Source organism: Oscarella lobularis, chromosome 4, assembly GCF_947507565.1.
Source record: "Oscarella lobularis chromosome 4, ooOscLobu1.1, whole genome shotgun sequence".
NCBI classification, from domain to species: Eukaryota; Metazoa; Porifera; class Homoscleromorpha; order Homosclerophorida; family Oscarellidae; genus Oscarella; species Oscarella lobularis.
In genome coordinates this window covers 1,372,818-1,391,679 of record NC_089178.1, presented here as the reverse complement: position 1 = coordinate 1,391,679, position 18,862 = coordinate 1,372,818, and the positions used below count along the sequence as shown (strand labels likewise).

The 18,862-nt window shown below is 52.4% G+C and overlaps 1 long non-coding RNA gene across 1 annotated transcript; it reads right to left on the bottom strand.

Moving 5' to 3' along the window:
* Positions 1–181: 181 nt before the first annotated feature.
* Positions 182–3,155, bottom strand: LOC136185601 (uncharacterized). Its single transcript, XR_010669578.1, has 4 exons — positions 3,092–3,155; positions 810–3,036; positions 651–761; positions 182–602 (listed from the first exon to the last, which is right to left on the bottom strand). It is a non-coding gene; the product is annotated as an uncharacterized lncRNA (long non-coding RNA).
* Positions 3,156–18,862: the final 15,707 nt, after the last annotated feature.

Genomic DNA, 18,862 nt, shown 5'->3' with positions numbered 1-18,862 from the left:
GCGCGGAATTTTATGGTATTTTCATAGCGTTGTGCCTTAGCATAGTCATATCTGTTGCTATCTCCGGCGCCTCTTATATTTAAACAACCGGATATTGAAAAAGTATCTATTTATGAATGCCTTTGACCCATTCGAATCATCTCGAATCCCATTTTCTGTAAGATTTTTCTTAATTGGTATTTTATTTTTAATTTTTGACCTCGATATATCATTCCTTTTTCCCTGAAGTGTTGTTTATAACCAAATTTCTTTATTTGGTTATTGAACTATGATAATATTTTTATTCATATTAACTTTAGGCTTAATATACGAGTGGATGAAGGGTAGGCTAGAATGAGAATAACCACTAAGGGTCTAATTAGCGGGCCCGCTAATAGTGTTCGTAGTTTAATTTTTGGGATGCAAATAGGGCCCTTCAGAGGAAGAATTGCCGGCGTTATTTGTTGCAGCGGAATATCCATTGATTGACTTCGACGAAGAATAAGCTTTGTTTCACTCAAAGGGTCAACAATTTGACGACTATCATCGTCGATAAAGAGCTTGGAAACAGATATAATTTATCGTTGACAGACGTGAAGATGTATTTTCCAATACCCTCTCATCTACGATGAACACATTCTTATCTGCGTCAACTTTGGACTTGTGTTTACCGATTGCCTTTGTGGCATAGAAGATCGGATATTCAGGCTTGGAGAGGAGGGCGTTGACCTTGACTGGAATAAAACTGTTCAATTGGGTGTCGGACAGGGACGATAACGTGCCTGCAACTCAATGAATGAATACTAGTATAATCTAAGGTAAACTATCACCTCCGTTTCCCAATTCGAAATTCAGATGGTCTAAAAAGTCGTTGTGTCTCCTTTACTGCATTCCCTTGATAAAGCTATTTGTTACGTGCCCGTTATGTTTATTTATCCTTGGTGGCCACCATAGATATAACAGTACTGTTATATCTATGCTGCAAAATATTGAACACTAGTTTTGGTGCCCGTGCTTCGCACGGGAAAATAGATACCGCAGTGTAGTGTGAGTTTTTTGTGGCCTCATATTATCTATAGTGGCGGCGCCCGCGATGAGCTCTATTGTGTGCTTTGTTCATTTTCCCGGGATTACTCGCATGTGTATGTGAGTAAAGATAAGCAGACGCAAGCTGTTCGCATTTAAGACCATAAGAATCAAAGATTGGGACCCCATCTTTCATTCGTATTGTTCTAAATATTAGAGATTTATTCTCAAGGTTCTTAATATTAGAGATTAAGACATCTACGACCCCAAGAATTAATCTCTAACATTTATGTAGGACCCTGACGACTGGCCATCACCTTTTCTCGGTCGCCGTCGGGTGCTCCCGGGATTATAGGGTACACAATCCCTGGTGCGTTTTTCTTTTTTACGACATCATACGTGGAGGTTTTGCCAGGCGCTCTGAATTGTGTGTCTTGAAAAGGAGGCCAGTTGACACACGCAACGGCCTCCTTTGCACCACAATAACGTGCAAAAGATCGGGTACCCATCTTTGATTATTAGGGTCCTAAATAACAGAGATCAGCTAGGTCCTCATCTTTGATTCTTAAAGTCCTAGTTTTGGTGCCCGTGCTTTGCACGGGAAAATGTATATACCGCATGCAGTGTAGTGTGAGTGTTGATGATCTCATACTATCTATGGTAGCGGCGCCCGCGATGAGCTCTATTGTGTGCTTAGTGCACTTTCCCGGACTTACTCGCATGTTCATGTAAGTAAAGATAAGCAGACGTATGCTGATTGTTTTTAGGGCCATAAGAATCGAAGATGATATAATGGGCCGAAACGGAGTGCTTGACTCCATATGCGAGGTTTTGGGGCCCACTTACAGAGTACGTCATACGCCGTGAGGTTTCTGGAGAATGGCCCATTCGTTACCCGATCTTTTTGCACGTTATTGCGGTGCAAATAAGGCGTAGCGTGTGTCAGAGCGCGTGGTGAGTATGACGTCATAATGAAGACAAACGCACCAGGGATTGTGTATAAGGGAGCACCCTACGGCGACAGAGAAAAAAGTGATGGCCAGTCGTCACCGCTCCGATTTTTAGAGATGTTTGCACCCCAAGAGAGTGTGGTAGAGAATGAGCCTTTTCGACCAAACCGAAAAGTTCTGACGTTATCCAAGATGGCCGCCGCTCTTAGTCATGGTGCCCGTGCTTCGCACTGGAAAATAAATACCGTAATGTAGTGTGAGTGTTGATTGTCTCATATTATCTATGCTGGCGGCGCCCGCGAGTAGCTCTATTGTGTGCTTAGTACACTTTCCCGGGCTTACTCGCATGTGTATGTGACTAAAGATTTGCAGTGATTCTTATCCCCAATATTTAGAACTCTAAGAATCAAAGATGGGGTCCTCGATCTCTAATTTTTAGGACCCTAAGAATCACAGATTGATGTATATTTATCTTGCGAACAAGTGTATGCATCACAGCGGTTTGTCGCACGTTGATCAAGGGCACCGATAGCGGACGTATTCCGAACGGTGCCAATCCGCAATAGACCATATTCTACAGACCCGCAATGCTGGGTCATACGTTCCGCATGGCCGCAAAGTTACACCGTTCAAGTAGATTAGAGGAGCGACTGACATCTAAGCATAAACGGTACTTTTACTGGTCCGAAACGGAGTGCTCGACTCCATATGCGAGGTTTATGGGCCCACTTATAGAGTACGTCACACGCCGTGAGTTTTCTGGAGAATGGCCCATTTGTTACCCGCTCTTGCGGTGCAAAATAAGGCGTAGTGTAACCTCCTTTTAGGGCACACAATTCAGAGTGCCGGTGCCGTATGACGTCATAATAAAGACAACCAAACGCACCAGGGATTGTGCACCCCATAAGGGAGCGCCTAACGTCGTCCGAGAAAAAAGAGATGGCCAGTCGTCACCGCGCGGATCGTTGGAGATGTTTGCACCGCAAGAGAGTGTGGTAGAAAGCATAGCGGATGAGCCTTTGCGATTATAACGAAAGGTTCTGACGTCATCCAAGATGGCCGCCGCTCTTAGTAGTATAGACTAGAAGAAGCGATGCGATTTCGTCGCGAAATCGGTCGTTTTCCCAGCGGAATACCTTCGAGAAGGCGAGAAATGATGCGATCGATGTTGAGAGAACCTTCGGCCATCGTTCTTCGGTGAATAAATGCGCGTAGAAGTCGACACGATAAGCCGTTGCTCCGATCCTGACGTCACCGCGGGGTGCGGGGAGCAGGGGCGACTTTCACTGCGCATGTGCGTTAATATTTAGGCGGGATCCAATGACAGAGATTAATCTCTGCCAATGATTACGCTGCTTTCGCGACTATGTCGACATGTTGAGAGAAACTCCCTGTGATAAGCTACAACCTTATCTGATAAGGTCGCGATCGCCTCTCAACGCTGCCCAGATAACATATCTTTTGATTGGAAAGGGGCTATTTTTTTTCTAAGGGGGTGCTATTTTCACAAAACGCGTCGAAAGAGTTCGCGATAATCTGAAAAGAGGCGAACGGGACCGCAAATTCGCTGCCGCGTACTCCTGACACAAACAATGTGTCTTAGTAGCGTTTCGCGGCGTGAGATAGCCGCGAAACGCAATTTCAGAAGGCGCGTAGAATGAAACACCTGCCTCTTCTCTGCTAACAATGACTAATGGGCCAATAGCGCTACTGTGTGTTGTGTATTCTATTAAGACCCGCCCACAGAAAATGGCTTCGGATAAGGTCAATTCGAACCGGATAAGCTTAAAATTTTGCAAATCAAAGCCTTACTAAATATTCTTTTATATGAGATCGACGCGTTTTTTTTCGAGAGGACGTCAATTGAGTACTACGCCTCTGAAGTTGAACAACGCGCTCATTTAAGGATAGCCGCTACATATGTTACTGCGTGTACTCATATGTACCACCGTCACAACGTGGCTTAGGATAGGGTCCTCCGTCAGGTTTTCACAAATCGAAGCTTTGAAAATACGCTTTGATTTGAGTTTTACCGTATTAGGGGATTTTTAGAGGGCGAGATTGCGTACGTTTCACCTGACATTTCAAGCCCACATTCATGTCATTACCGATTTGCACCTTATCTCAGAGCTAGGTTCTAGGGTGTACGTCAAAAATTACCGCATAGCAAGAATAGAAGGGATCTATTTTTACGTTTATGGGGTCTGGTATTTCAGCTGAGACCCGGAGCGCGCGCAATTTTTCGCCCTTCTTAGAGTCCTTTTTTTCCAAGACTGTATTATAGGCTGAAAGATTTCTGTGTTTCCTGTTAGTTTAATTTTGAAAAATTCTCGTTATGCAAACTGCTATCGCATTAGACAGGACTTCCTCCCTGGGTACCCTCAAACGTAGTCCGTCAGCAGAGGGGCAGAGAAAAGAGTACTAAAACATTTTTCTTTACAAAAATAGTGAAATGAAACGGCTAAGAGGGCAATTGCGCTCCTACGTGGAACGCGAGATAGCGGGATGTCACCCTAACTACGACGCATGCGTATTTGAAAGTCCGCCCTGCCGAGCAGGGCGGACAAACACTGCGCATGCGCAAGTTGCTAGGGACGATTGTATGGGTTTCTTCGTCGTTTTCCCGCTGATCGTCGAAGTTTCAGCGATTCAGACTGGAAAGTATGATGCGCTGAAGAATGACGCATTTTTTGAAGCAGCTTTGGCTTTGCTACAACAGCTCCCAGGCGTTGCCGGTTCTCCACTCAAAATTTGCCACCAAATAGTGAAACAAGTAAGCTTCTTTGTTTTTTAGTTATTGTCTAACGCATTGTAATCCTACCCGCAGAACTGAGTCCAGCGTTTGAAGGCAGTGATCGACTGTACGCCGAAGGAGAAGACGGAGAGAAGGAGGACTGGACACGTGACTGATTAGATAAGAGCGATATACAATTTTTTTATGTTAGCTTTTTGTAATGTTTCTAGACTCAATCCCAACGTTCAGTTGTCTAAATAATATGATCACAGGTAGGTAATAATCTGAAGACTAATTTCCTGGTCTGTTTTCCTTCTATTAATAGGCGTGATCATGGGTAAAAGTCTGGCCTCGATGCTTAGCGGAATGGAACCTTGGCTTAGCTCCTGCCATAGATATACCGTCGAGTTCAATCATCAAGTGATCGACGAATTCGTGAGACGAGTAATAATCGTCGTCGTCGAAGCCACTCTCGAAAGTATCTTCGTCTTCGTTTTCATTTGTGCCTGAAGGCTCTTCTCTTTCTTCTTCCATTTCTGAAGTAAGAAGTGTCGCGTTGAATTTTTGACTCAGATCTTTGATTGTTTTTAAGAGAAAAGGCTGGCAGTAAATGCAGGAATTGGAGTTTATGCTTAGATGGAAAGAATGTCCGCATGTTAGGACGATAGTTTCTCCTCCGACTTTATCACATCCTTGAAAATCGCAGATAAGATCCTCATCAGGCATCTTCTGGACTGAAAAGCCAAGTGGAAGCGCTCTCTGATCGAGAGTGCAGTTGAAAGTCGGCATATCAATTACCCGTCGTTTCGCTTTTCCGACACTCACCTTTGTCTGTCCTCTTGATTTTTCGGAAATACTTTTAAGTCGTTTAGTGAAATATTCGGCCGTCCGCGCTGCTAAGTAGCTTAAATTCTGACGGCTCTTTCCTTTGACGGTAGGTATTACAAAATTAGATGCAAAGGCGGAGTCAAATTTTTTTGCACTGATTACTTCGGCAAATTGTGTTACCTGCTCAGGCCATGACCATGAGGGGCATTGGGCCCTCAACAGGGAGTGAAAAACTTCCACCTTTTTTCGGTGAACACATTGAGATACGAAGAAAAGGTAGATTTCCATTCAGGTATTACAGTTTCGTAGTGAAGGCAGTCGCTTATGGTAGCAAGAATAGCTTTATTATAGTTGTGGCGCTGCTGTATTATGAACATTATGGCGAGACGAATCATTGCTGGTTGCCACAGATCGAACAAGCTGCCTCGGTGGATTGCCGAGTAAAAGAAGAAAATGAGAGGTGCTAGGTCGTCCAGAAAGAACCGGAGAGCTAAATATTCGTAATCTTTGCACAGATCAAACTTCGCCAAAACTCTCTCTCGAATGAGCTGCCAGCCTCCAATTACGGCTGAAAGCAAAGTGGACATTCTCTCATGGTGTGGTTTTTTGGGCAAAACTTTTTTTTCCCGAAAAGGTCTTTGAAAAGTTCTGTTGGAAAGAGCAGTAAATGTCAGTGTTGGTTGTAGCTCTAATTTATTTATAATCGTACTTTCAAAAATAGGATGGTACAGTGCAAAGATGTTTTCAAGAGCGTTGAGATATATATGAAAAGGCCCAAGAAGCGGAAGCAAGGAGTCAAGGACAGGATCTTCTACATACTGAAAGACACTCAGTTAGCTTCAGGTGCAATAAAAGAAGTAATTCAAAAAGTCTAGAATTATTACCTTTGCAATGATTTTCTTTTGAAAGTGAAACGTTGGATAATCCCCTAGTGAGGCGACGACATTTTCATTTAGGTATCTGCCGGCTGAAACTTATAATTTGGTAAATAAGCTATTTAATGTTTTACTGTTTTAGAGCTGGTTGAATACGGAGAGCGTTGTCCAAAACGGTTTTGTAATCTCGAAGAGATTTTAGGCTTTGATGCGTCTCACTTATCAGCCGAGAGCTTTTTAGCATGTCGAGGTCTCTCTGAGTCGGAGACGTGTAGCACCTTGCGGTATATAGGAGCACCATCACGTTAGTTTTACACTCACTTTTTTTGCGCACCTTAGATTAATGAGGGATGTTTGAATGTGATCGATGTTAAGACAACGAAAATCGGAAGGAAGGAAGTTCAGCCACGTTTGGTGACAGTAATGTTGTAAAAACTGGGAGAAATGATCCAAGACTCTTCCGATGTTGATAATTCCCTTGCTCTGCAGATCTGAAGGCCAGTAATGAGGCGAACTCGGCTTTGGAAGGCACGGTATAGTTTCATGGACATCGATGAGACAGGTTGCCATGTGGATAGCTTTCGACGTTTCAGCGGATGTCGGTCGCTGAATCGTGTGCACCACGTGGAAATCGTCCGCAATTAGCAAGACCAAATTATGTTGGCTTCTGGCCTTCTGGATGTACGAATTGACGTGCTTAGCGTTGTCTCCTGCGAGCTCCTCTCTTAACCGGCGAATAGTCTTTGGGTGGCCGCATATTCCCATGACACGCCCACACTCCAAGGCAGCCTCCGAGCATCCCGAGAGAGACAAATGCAGCCCGACGTCGCTTACAAAAGCAGTTATTTTCTATTTGGGTATTATGTATAACGCTAAGTTACTGTACAAATAAAATTTTGGAAGTCATACCTGGTTTCGTAGGTACGCTAGGCGATACAATTCTGAAACAATTCTGGAGTTCCGCAACGGATTCCTTTCGTCGTGCTCGAGAGAACTTGAGTAATTGCTCGTTAGACATTTTTCCATGATTTCATAGAGGCCAGGTGCGTGTTCTTCGCAAAACGCTCTCATGGCGGCGGGATCATATAGTTTATCTTTGTCAAGAACAACGTGATGAGTGTAAAGAGCGTCTTGAAATTTTCTCAGAAGCGCTGGAAATTCTGAACAGAATTGAAGTCTACGTCATAGCTAATTAGATAATTGCAAATCGGTCACCAGAATAAGATCGATGCTCGAGCTCTGCTATCCGACGTGACGCTGCCTGTAGTTGTTCGCGGGCGATTTTTAGTTCTTCTTTAACTGAGTCAAGCTCCGTATCTACGAGACTTGCGGTAGCAGCCGCTCTCGCCTAAACGGGATTAGTAGCAGTCAATCCTATATTATTAGTATAATATAGCTAATAGACTACCTGCAAAGTCGGTCGAATTTCAGCAACAACAGGGCGCTTAGGCGGTGGACGGTACAGCGGATGCTCGACAACTTCATTCCACTCGTCCATAATCGATCGATGATATCGGCACACGTGGGCGGCGACGCTATTCGATAGGTCATCGAGCACGCTAAATAGCCGGTCAGGACAAGGTCGAAGAGACTTTGCGCAGCTTTCTGAATCAAATATAAAAGCACAGCGTTGAAATTCGGCGCATCTCAATCGAGAGTGAGCAACGCAAAGCCGCACGCTATCGCGAAATCCTCTTTCTCTCGCGTCTCGACCCGTAAAAAGCGATGCATCTCCAAAGCAGCTAGGTTCGGCAGCTAGGCGAGTTTCCTTCTCGTGCGCGACGCTCAAATAGCACGGTAAGAGGTCGCTCATCGCCTCGGCTCGGTCAAATCGCGCAGGAAAAGGTAGATATAGCCACGAGAGACGATCGATCGCCACGAGACGATCGAATCAGCCGGATCGGACAGCGTGAACGCGAAAAACGCGCGAAAGTGTCTCTAAAACCGCGCGAAAGTGTCTCTAAATCGTTGCAATTTCTCTCAGTCGGTGTATAGGGGGGGCGGGAGGTCCAAAAGCTACATGTGAAATCAGCTGGGAATCTCGCCCATCTTCAAGTCCGATTTTCTCAAAACCCGTAGGGATATTTTTTTTTCCCGTCGAGATCAAAATTGATCAAAAATGCCTTCTCTTTGAAATGGTGCTAGTCCCTCGCTTGGCCCAGGCTTTTTTTTCTTGGCCCGCCCTTTTTAATGTAGCTAGGTCTAATTTGCATACAAAGTATATAGGAATTTTCGCACATGCACAGTGTTTGTCCGCTCTGCTGCCCTGCCGGGCCCAGGTGGGCACTAACAGAATGGCAGAATGGCACAGCAGGCCAGCAGGACAAACTTTCACTGAGCATGCTCGGCGCTAGTGAGGTAATAGTAGGCATTAGGCAATGACGTGAAGCGAACGAAGCTTTCGATGCGCATGCTCGCCGTCACAATCGGAATTAGCCAATCAGAATTAAAAGGCGTGTTCTTCGATATGTTTTCGGCTAAGGTAAGGTCCAGAGGCCTTGGTAGGATGTCGTTATCGCCTAATCGTGAAGAAAAAGCAACAACTTTCATTTGAGTACCCACGAATTTTTGATTCATGTTGTGGATTAGCAGATAATCGGCAAGAACGACGGAGAGCCGACCGAAGTAAGAAAGCAAGGCCTTCTAATTCTGCGAATAATAGCCGAAATCGTACGTAAGTTTCAGACGATGTTTACTATCCTCCACCCATCTGATTTGGCGCGATAATTGAGGAAAACAGGCCCTAAATTCCATTTTCGCGCGTTCGCGTTCTCCGCGCCTGACGCCACCAGTTCGCCGCCTTTGGCCGCGACTCTCGCGCATTTATGCTCAGCATCGAAGGACACTATACAGTACACGGATAACGGAAGAGCTCGCATGTACAGTAAGACCTAAATAGCTTGAAATACCATTATTGCGTTTTCTATTTCTGTGCCCAACTCTGACCGTGCGAGCTCTTCCGTTATTCGTGTACTGTAGTGTCTGTAAGGTAGCGAAGAAGAATGTTTCCCACCAGGTGTCTCGCGCGTCGCGGTGCCGCGAAACGACGAGCGCACGACGTGAAGCTCATCGACTGTCTGCTTTTGAGGCGAAACACGGCGCATCGTCCGCGCTTGGCTTGTGGTCTTCGCGTCGGCACGGCAGAGTGCGACACACTTCTCGAGCGTGAGATCTTTCTTTGATAGCAGCCGCTTTCGCACGGGTTCGCACACAATGCCGTGAACGATGCGATCGCGAAGTAGCGCATCTGCCATAATCGCAGCGGCGCACAATGGCCTTTAGATCCGTAAGATACTCCTCAAAATCTTCCGAAGCTCCCTGGCGACGATCCAAAAAGAGATATCGTTCATACGTATATAACGTTGGTTTCGCCAACGCATTTTGCCGCGAAGAGGGCCAGCACACGATCGATCGATTGCTTGGCGGCGTCCGACTCGAATGGTAAACCGTTGAACATTCGTACGCCGAACGGACCGATGACGCTCAGGAGCATGGCGACCCGATACTCGGACGATTGCTCCGACAGGCGCATAATAATCGAGTACGCGTCCCACGCTTGACGCCATATCTGCCAGGCGTCTGCGAGAGTATCGGGGCCACGCACTTTGAACGGAGCCGGCGGAGGGACGTTCGTTGGCTGAACAAAGACGTGCGGCGAAGTCACGGCGAGACCAAGAGACGGCGAGGCAGACGATGTCGACGACGGCAGGTGAGAGTCGTTGCTTGAGCGCAACGGTGTAGAAAGTAGAGATGAGCGAGACAGAGACGACGCGGGCGGTCGCGGAGTGAAAGCGAGCGGACGGGAGTCGCGCGAGTGATCCATCCTGTCACCATGTAAGGTAGCGAAGAAGAATGTTTATTGGCGCTACTATCAACTACCTAGTACTCCCCTGTGCGGTACGCCCGGCGAGTGGAGTCTGCCACGCCAAGCGCAGCAAATTCCCGAACTGCGATCGCCAGTCCTGCCGTATCCAGTTGATCCGCCGCGGCTCCAACAGCTCCCATAGCGTTGGCGGCACAGGGAAGCTCTCCTCGGCTATCTGCGGACAGAATCTCTTAATCTCCGATACCGAGTGCCCCGAGACAGCGCGTCCGCGACGCGATTGAGCTTTCCGGGCAAGTGCCGAGCGCGCAGAGAGAAAGAGAGCGCCGCCTTTATAAACTGCAGTGAGCGCAACAGCGGCATCAGGGTGGCGTCGCGGGATGTCCCCGAGTTGACTGCCGCCACGACCGTGGAATTATCTGATTCCAAAAGTACGACCGAGCCCGACCACTCACGTCCCCAGACCGCCGCCGCCGCCACCACCGGAAGACCAAGGCGCGTTAAACCACCGCGAGCCGGTCACCGCCGCACCCCCACGACCCCGAAGCATCGGATTGCACCCAAAACGTTGGCTCGGCCGCGATAGACGCAAAGAATTCGCTGCAGTTCATTGCAATGCTCGAGAAACAGGCTCCACCACAACAGGTCCGCTCTTGCTTCCGCGCTCAGACGCAGAACGTGGTGCATCTCGGGGCGCCGCATCGACAGATCGATGAGCCGCCGCACAAATGACCGCCCCGCTGGGATGGCTTTCGCCGCGTGATGCAGGAGACCCACCAGCGACAACAACTCTCTCTTAGTCGCCTTTTTGCGCGCTCGCCACTGCCGCACAAGCCCCTGCACCCGAAGGAGCTTGTCCCGCGGCAGGCGAAGCTCCTGCGCTCGCATGTCCAGCTCCAGGCCCGGGAAAGAGACACACGTCGCCGGGCCCTCCAGTTTGTACAGGGCCACGGGCACTCCCAACTCCTCGCACGTGCGGAGCGCAATCTCTCTGTTGGACCGACCCACCGCAGTGTTGGGGGTTCCAAAGAACAAAAAATCATTCAAATAGTGCACGCCCTCCTGCACGCCACGCTGGAGTAGTATCCACAGCAGTGCGTCGGCGACCGCCGAGAAAATGATCAGTGCTGACCGGAGCCCAAACGGAAGCGCCGTGTCCACAAACACGTTCCCCTGCCAAGCCACGCCTAGAAGGTGCCGGTCGGCCGGGTGTACCGGAACGATCCGATACGCGCTTTGAATATCGAGCTTAACAAGGGACACCTCCTTTCCCATCCGCCAACAGATGCGCACGCTTCATCCACGCTCACGTACGACACCAAGCACGCCTCGGGGAGATCCCGTCGTTGACGCTACCGCCTCGCGGAGACGATAAGTCTACAATAAGCCGCCGCCGTCCCGGCGGGCCCGAGTTCGGAATGACGCCGAACGGACTGACATGGACCCCCGCCTGATTTTGAAGGGGTCCTCTCAGAGTGCCCGTCGCCACTTCGTCTGCGATATAGCGCCGAACCACATCCGGGTGTTCCGCTGCCGAGCGCATATTACGCCTCGACCTCGAACGCGTGGTGCAGCCGTCGTCATAGCCAATGCGGAAGCCGTTTGCCAGGCCCTCCACCAGCAGATTGGCAAAGTCTCTATCCGGATAGACCGACAACGCTGCCTGCCACGCCTCCACTCTTATCGCTGGAGCTGCCCACTCCGTTGGGAGCGTCATCCGCGCCGCGCCAGCCGCCTCCAGTTCCCGCAAGCGAGGCAGGAGAACGTGAGCACCACCGGCTAGGCCGCACGCATCTACGCCAGAACATCCAGTAATTAGCCTTTAATTAGCAACCATGCCCCCGCGCGTATGCAACCCTCAAACGAAAGCAAAACAAAGCAATCGCCACGCGCCCCATGCCACCAGAAGAAAACAAACCACACCCACCCACAAACCGCTTGTTCACACCACGCCCCAAAGGAGACGAGAACGCACCGAACGAAAGAAAAAAAAAGAAACGCCACTTGGTCGGGCCCGCCTACTGCGCTCGTGCTGGCGCCGCGGACTTGCACGCGCTTGCCTTGTGCCCCTCCATGCCGCATTTGCTGCAACAATGCATGAAGACGCAACCGGCCCCGTAGGAGCAACCGTCTTTCCCAAAATTGAACAGCTTGCAATACTGTTGCTTGCGCTGCTTAGTCCCTTTCTCTTTTGACTTGCGGTAGACCACCTCAGACGTCGGCGCGAGCGCGCAGTCCTCCGTGGCGTGGTCTGCCTCGAGGCAATATTCGCACGAAGGCGGAGCCCTCGCCGGCCTGTACTTTTCAGCCAAGAAGGAATTGGAGAATAGGGAAAGGTCCAACTTCGACCACGCCTTCGCCGGGTTCGCTGCCGCTTGAGCACGGAACTGCCGGTCGTATTCTAACCAGCCCAAACCCCCCGTCGTTGAGCTTCGCCAACGAGCAGGCGCAGTAGCCTCGTACCCAGGCCCCTCCCACCAGAGAGAGGGCCTGGTATACACTGCTTGCGCATGCGCCAGTTTTTCACGCAAACGCGTGAAAACGAAACGAAAGGCGCTTGAGTCTATTTAGCAATTGCATTACACATTTCTAACGTTTTTGTTTCTATCGCGCTTTCTCCGATCTCGAAATTCGTCGTATTCGCGAAAATAGCTTCGATCTCTTGCCGGCGCTTTTTCTAGCTCAATACGAAACGAATTACCTAACTCTCGCTGCCAAACAATAGTGACACACATCCTAAACAAACCGCTCTTTCGAACGACAACAAATGTTTGCGTTTTCGACATAAACGATGCCGTTTCTCCAGGCAAGGCAACGCGCGTAGCGCGCTTTTGTTCTTGCGTTCACAAGGCGGAAAGCTTCTTCCGCTGTCCTGGAAAACTTTTTCTTGAGCGTTCATCAAATAGGACCGTGGAGGAAGCTTTCTGGGTAGAATATCCTTTCCTAGCCGCAGGCGACACAAAAGCGCGCTACGCGTGTTGCCTTGCCTGGAGAAAACGGCATCGTTTATGTCGAAAACGCAAACATTTGTTGTCGTTCGAAAGAGCGGTTTGTTTAGGATGTGTGTCACTATTGTTTGGCAGCGAGAGTTAGGTAATTCGTTTTGTGTTGAGCTAGAAAAAGCGCCGGCAAGAGATCGAAGCTATTTTCGAGAATACGACGAATTTCGAGATCGGAGAAAGCGCGATAGAAACAAGAACGTTAGAAATGTGTAATGCAATCGCTAAATAGACTCAAGCGCCTTTCGTTTCGTTTTCACGCGTTTGCGTGAAAAACTGGCGCATGCGCAAGCAGTGTATACCAAGCCCTCTCTCTGGTGGGAGGGGCCTGGGTACGAGGCTAGCAGGCGCAGGTACGCCATAAGCTCCGTCGAGCGCTGCGGCTGGGAAGACAAAGTCACCGCCGCGAACGCGGCGAATGCCTGCACCCAGGAAAGCAACGACGTCAAACGCCGCATCGGCGTGCGGGGAGTGAACCAGCCCGCTACGATACCCCGCTCGGCCTCGCGTCGTCGTAGCTCGACGTTATCTGGCAGCAGTTCGGAGAAGTCGACAAACTCTCCCTCGAGAATCTTGTCGACCAGCCTCCCCGGCACTGGCGTTAAAGCCTCGCCCAATGGGAACGGGGCGGCGCGAGCTTTCTTTGCTGGAGGCGGTCCGTCCGACCAAAACGACGGAAGCCACTCCAGAAACGCCACTGGCGCTGACGCAACCAACGCCGGCTGCGCTAATGGCGCCGCCACACTCGCGCCGGGCGGCCATGCCACTCCCGGGGGAGGAGGTTGACCCGCCGTCGCAGGACTGGCCGTAGCGCTGGCCACTCTTGGCGCCTGCACTTCATTCACCGTTCGAGTGGGCGCCACTGAACCGCCGAGGGAGAACGACGGAAGAGGCGCCGACCGCGCGCTCGCCGCTCCCTGCGCGCGCCCAAGACCAGAGAGAACGCTGGCTGGCGGCAGACTGCCCAGCGCGCCTCTGCCGCCGCCCGCTACAAAGAAAAACAGGCTAAGTCCCGCCTCCCGCCAATATCAGCTTTAGGAATTGCGCGCCAAATATTCCCGCCTTGGCCGAACGCCAACGCCAAAGTCCGCTCGCCACGGAACGCCCTCCTCCGCGATTGGGAGCGCCTTTACCCGGAAAGGGATTGAAGAGAGCCTACCTGCGCGATCCGGAACGACTTCCGATACGACTGACTGGACAAATGATCGTAGCGCGAGACGCTGTCCGTCCGCCGTCTGAATCTAAACGTCCGATGTCCGTGGAAGCGCCGACCCTGACGCCTGCGGCGACGGGTTTGCTGGGGCTGTTTGAGCGATCGGCGCCGCCAAAGAAGCGGAGGGGGCGGCCGACGATCCGGTGGCGGAAGGTGTACTCGGCGGCACCGCCGATCGCGATGGGAGGCTTGGCTCCGAGCGCCGGCTGGCGAATAGTCCCAGGGGCGACGAAAGGGGGTCGTCGCGCGACTGACTTCGAGTTCTCATAGACGGAAGCATAAAGTGAACGCCAAAGAAAAAGCACCTATCTCGCGTGCCAGCTAGTGCCCCAATGCCCTCTCTACCCGGATCGCGCGCCACCTTTCCCGCCCGTCACGAAGATCAACCGCGTCTAACGGTGTGCGTTAGACTTCACATGGCCGGCGTCACAGGCAGTTGAGAGTCCGGTGCCGGCCGACCTTGGACACGCTTGATGCCTAGCATGGCCTTGCCCAACGTTGGTAGAGATCCGGCAAAGGGGTCCCTTCCCCCGTTCGCTATCGCGAAATGTCTCACCGCTGCCACCTAGGTACGTTTTAATCGTTGAGTACTGCAAACCAGACTTGGCCACGTCGGCCACGAACAAGCAAAACAACTGTTCCGACACATGCGACGGCGTCACACCCGCCCTGGAGCAGAACCGTTCAAAGCGTCGCTGTCCACTCCGATAGACCCGAAGGGTGCTGGGTGCGACGCCGTTGGAAAGATAGAACGAAAGAGCCGCCTCCACTCCGGGTCAATCTAACTGAGGTGCGGTGACTCCAGCAGTTTCAAAGGGGTTGCGGGAGCGGATCCGGCGCCGGTTGCAGCTGCAAAGAAACGGATTCCATTAGTTCGCTGGGGCGATCTCGCGATATAGCGTCGGCAATTCCATTCTCGACCCCCGGAACGTGGCGCGCTCGCAGAGCGACGCTAAAATGAGCCAGAAGAAAATGCAGTGTGCGAAGCAGCGGCATTATTGATTCATCCCGGCTTGAGCCCAACTGCACCGCCGCCACCACCACCTGATTATCCGAGCGCAGCAAAACCCTTGCGCCCGACCACTTCTCTCCCTACAACGCTACCGCTGGCACCACCGGTAGGAGCTCTTTTTCCGCGATTGGGCGCGGCTGCCAGGCGGTCGACCAGTGGAGCGGACACCACCGGCGTTCCCATACCGCACCACATCCCCACAAATCCGACGCGTCTGTCCAGAACGTCTCCGTACACGCGTCTCCCAACGAGGCGAAGAAGCCGCGTCCGTTCCACGCTGGCAAAAACGTCGCCCACCACGCCAAATCCGCCCTCGCCGCTTGGTTGAGGCGGACCGTCGATCGAGTTGTGATTCCGCCGCGAGGCCACCAGGGCAATAAGCCGTCGTAAGAAAGCGCGTCCAGCCGGAACAACCGTCGCCGCGTGTTTCAAAAGCCCTATAAGCGACTCCAGCTCCCGGAACCACACACGACGACCGAGACAGCCACCGCGCTATCTCCCGCTGCGTCTTCCGAAGTTTGGTTGCCGGTAGTCGCAGCTCTTGCCTCTCGGTGTCAAGCTCAATGCCCAAAAAGGTCAGCTGATACCGGCACGGGTCCCTCGAGCTTCTCCGCCGCTACCGGAACACCCAGCTCCGCGAATACTTGCAGCGCTACCTCCTTGTTACGCAGCCCGTCGCTCGTTCCCGGTCGGCCGAAAAACAAGAAGTCGTCTAGGTAGTGGACGCCCGACGTGATGCCTCGTCGGTACGGTGTGTCCGCCAACGCGGAGAAAATCACCGGAGCCGACCGCAGTCCAAACGGTAGCACCGTGTCCACGTAAAATTCTCCGCGCCACTTCAGCCCCAGAAAAGCGCGGTCAGCGGGGTGCACTCCGACGATGCGGTACGCGCTCTTGATATCCAGCTTAACGAGCGAAGCGCCTCGTCCCAGCAGCGCGCAACGCCGAACCGCCTCTGCCGCCGACGTGTATTGCGTGGAGCATAGCTCTTTTGCAATTGCATCATTGACGCTTCGGCCTTCCGGAGATGACAAATCGACGATCAACCACCATTTCCCCGGTTGCGATTTAGGAATCACCCCAAAACGGCTAATCCATAACACGGGCGCGACCTCCTGAGGCAGAGGGTCGATCACCCGGCCAGCCGCCACCTCCTCCTGCAAGTACTCGTCTACAACTGAGGCGTGCAGCGCCGCCGATTGCAGGCTCTTCTTAAATCGCCGGCGGCTGCACACCCAATAGAGAACCTCGACCGCATTCCATCTAACAGATATTCCTCCAACTCGCCGTCCGGGTAAGTGCAAAGGGCTACTGTCCACGCCTCAATATTGAGCGGGGACACCGCCGAGCCTCCCCACACCTCGTGTAGCACCCTCGCCTCCTTTCTCGCTCGCCGCAGCGACTTGAGCTGACTGCGCCGCACATACTGACCCCGACCGATACCACAGTCGCCTGCAAGAGAGGGGGTACGCTTATGCTTTTTTTTAAATTCCCACCAAGTGGTGAGGATCGACCCAAAGGAAACGGACGAGAAACAACGAAAACGGGGAGGGGTGACCCTGCGTGCTCGAGCCCCGTAACGCCAGTTGCAACGTCTCTGCACTGCTCTGGTTTATTTCGTAAACCGTCGGCTACCCGACGCTCCAGCGCTGACAACTGTCCACGAAAAACGCTCCGGGCTTCGACCAACACGCCTTACCTACCAACCGCACAAAACCAACCATGCTTTTTTCATCGCAATCAAGCGTTCAACGGGACGTAGAGGTTCAACGCTATCGGCCCGCCACTCACTGGGTGCTCACCGCTCCGACGGGGGTTGCTATTGTTCCCGCCGCCGCCTTGCACTCTGTAGCTTTGTGAGCCTTTCCGCATTTGGCGCAAGTGTGGGTGTACCTACAACGCTGAAAGTGGCATCCGTTCTGCGAAAAATTGAACATGCGACAGATCCATTTTCCTGCGCCCACGTTCTCATCTGCAAACTCGATACACGTTGCGACGGTCCTCCGGAGTGCGCAGCTCGCACTGCGCCGTCGTGTAATCTCGAGACCTCGGCGTTAGCACACCGAATGCATCTGCGGGGCCACGTGGCGCCAGCTAAGACTGTCGCCGCGTGCAGGCCGGCACGCAGCTCTCCCCAGAAGAACGACGGGTCAGCTGCCGCTTGCTGGCGAAATTGCTGATTGTAAAGCTTCTATCCGTCACCCCCCGCACGCGAGGCCTCTCGCTCAATCAATTTCAAATACGCCACCAATTCCGTTGCGCGGTGAGGACGCGCATCCAGCCGCAAAGACCGCAAAGGCTTGCACCCTAGGCCGCCACTGATGAAATCTGCCGCAACTGGGCGCGCGATGCCGTCGACAAGCTAGCCACTTCGCGGTCGGCCTCGCGGCGAAGAAGCTCCGTGTTGCCCCCAGCAGCTCTGCAAAGTCAATGTACTCGCGGGAACCGATCTTTCCCACCGCTCTGTCCGGCACCGGAGGCAGTGCTGCCCCCATCATAAACAGATCGTGTGACTTCTTCGCTCGTTTAGCTGCCGGCGCGTTCCCCAGACCAATGGGCCGCCCCCCGAGACACCTACGTCGCACCTGGACCGCCGCCGCCATCGCCTGATTGGCCACCGCCTGTCAGCCCGCCCCGGAAGCCGCACTTCAAGCTCTCCCTGCGAGCACTGCCACGCCCGCCAGTGCTCCCGGCGGCGGCATAGCTCCCAATCCGCCTCCGCTTCCATTACTCATCACAGAACGCAAGGGTGCACGCTGCGTCCCTCCGCCGCCGCCTACGTATAGGGGAATTCCTACTATCCCATTACCGCCACACAGTGGGAACGGGCATACCACGGGCCCCGCTATCGGTGGGAACGGAAGTCGCGAAGGACCGCCTTGGAACTATAACTACGCCACGGGTGACCGTTATCGGTGAGAGCGGAATGCCGCTCTCGCCTTTCGACTCGAGAAGACAAGACCCGCGCCCAACCCCGCGTTGCAAGGCCCCAACAAACGAAGCGCGCCTCAATCCCGAGCCCCCTTCAGCGCTCACCATTTGAAAAAGCCGCCAGTTGTTCGCGAACCACGTCGGCGATGACGTCGCGTAGCGGGGCTTGCACCCTCACACTCGGCGCCGTTGTCCGTGCGCTGATCGTCGCCTGCTATGCGGCCGGGAGAGCCATGGCCGGTGTCCCCGACGTTGGCACGGTTGCCGTCGCCGTCGTTAAAGCAGGCAGCGGCGGCGGCGGCGGCGGCGGCGGCGGCGGTGCCGTGGCGGCGGCGGTGGCGGCGGCGGCGGTGGTGCCGCGGCGGCGGCCGCTTGGACGATTGGAAGCCTCCCAGTTGAGCTCACTCCGCGTCTCGCGACGAGTCAGCGTCGTCGTAGGAATTGTCGATGAAGCCGATTGCTGCGACATTCTCAAGCGCTCGCTGGGCTGCG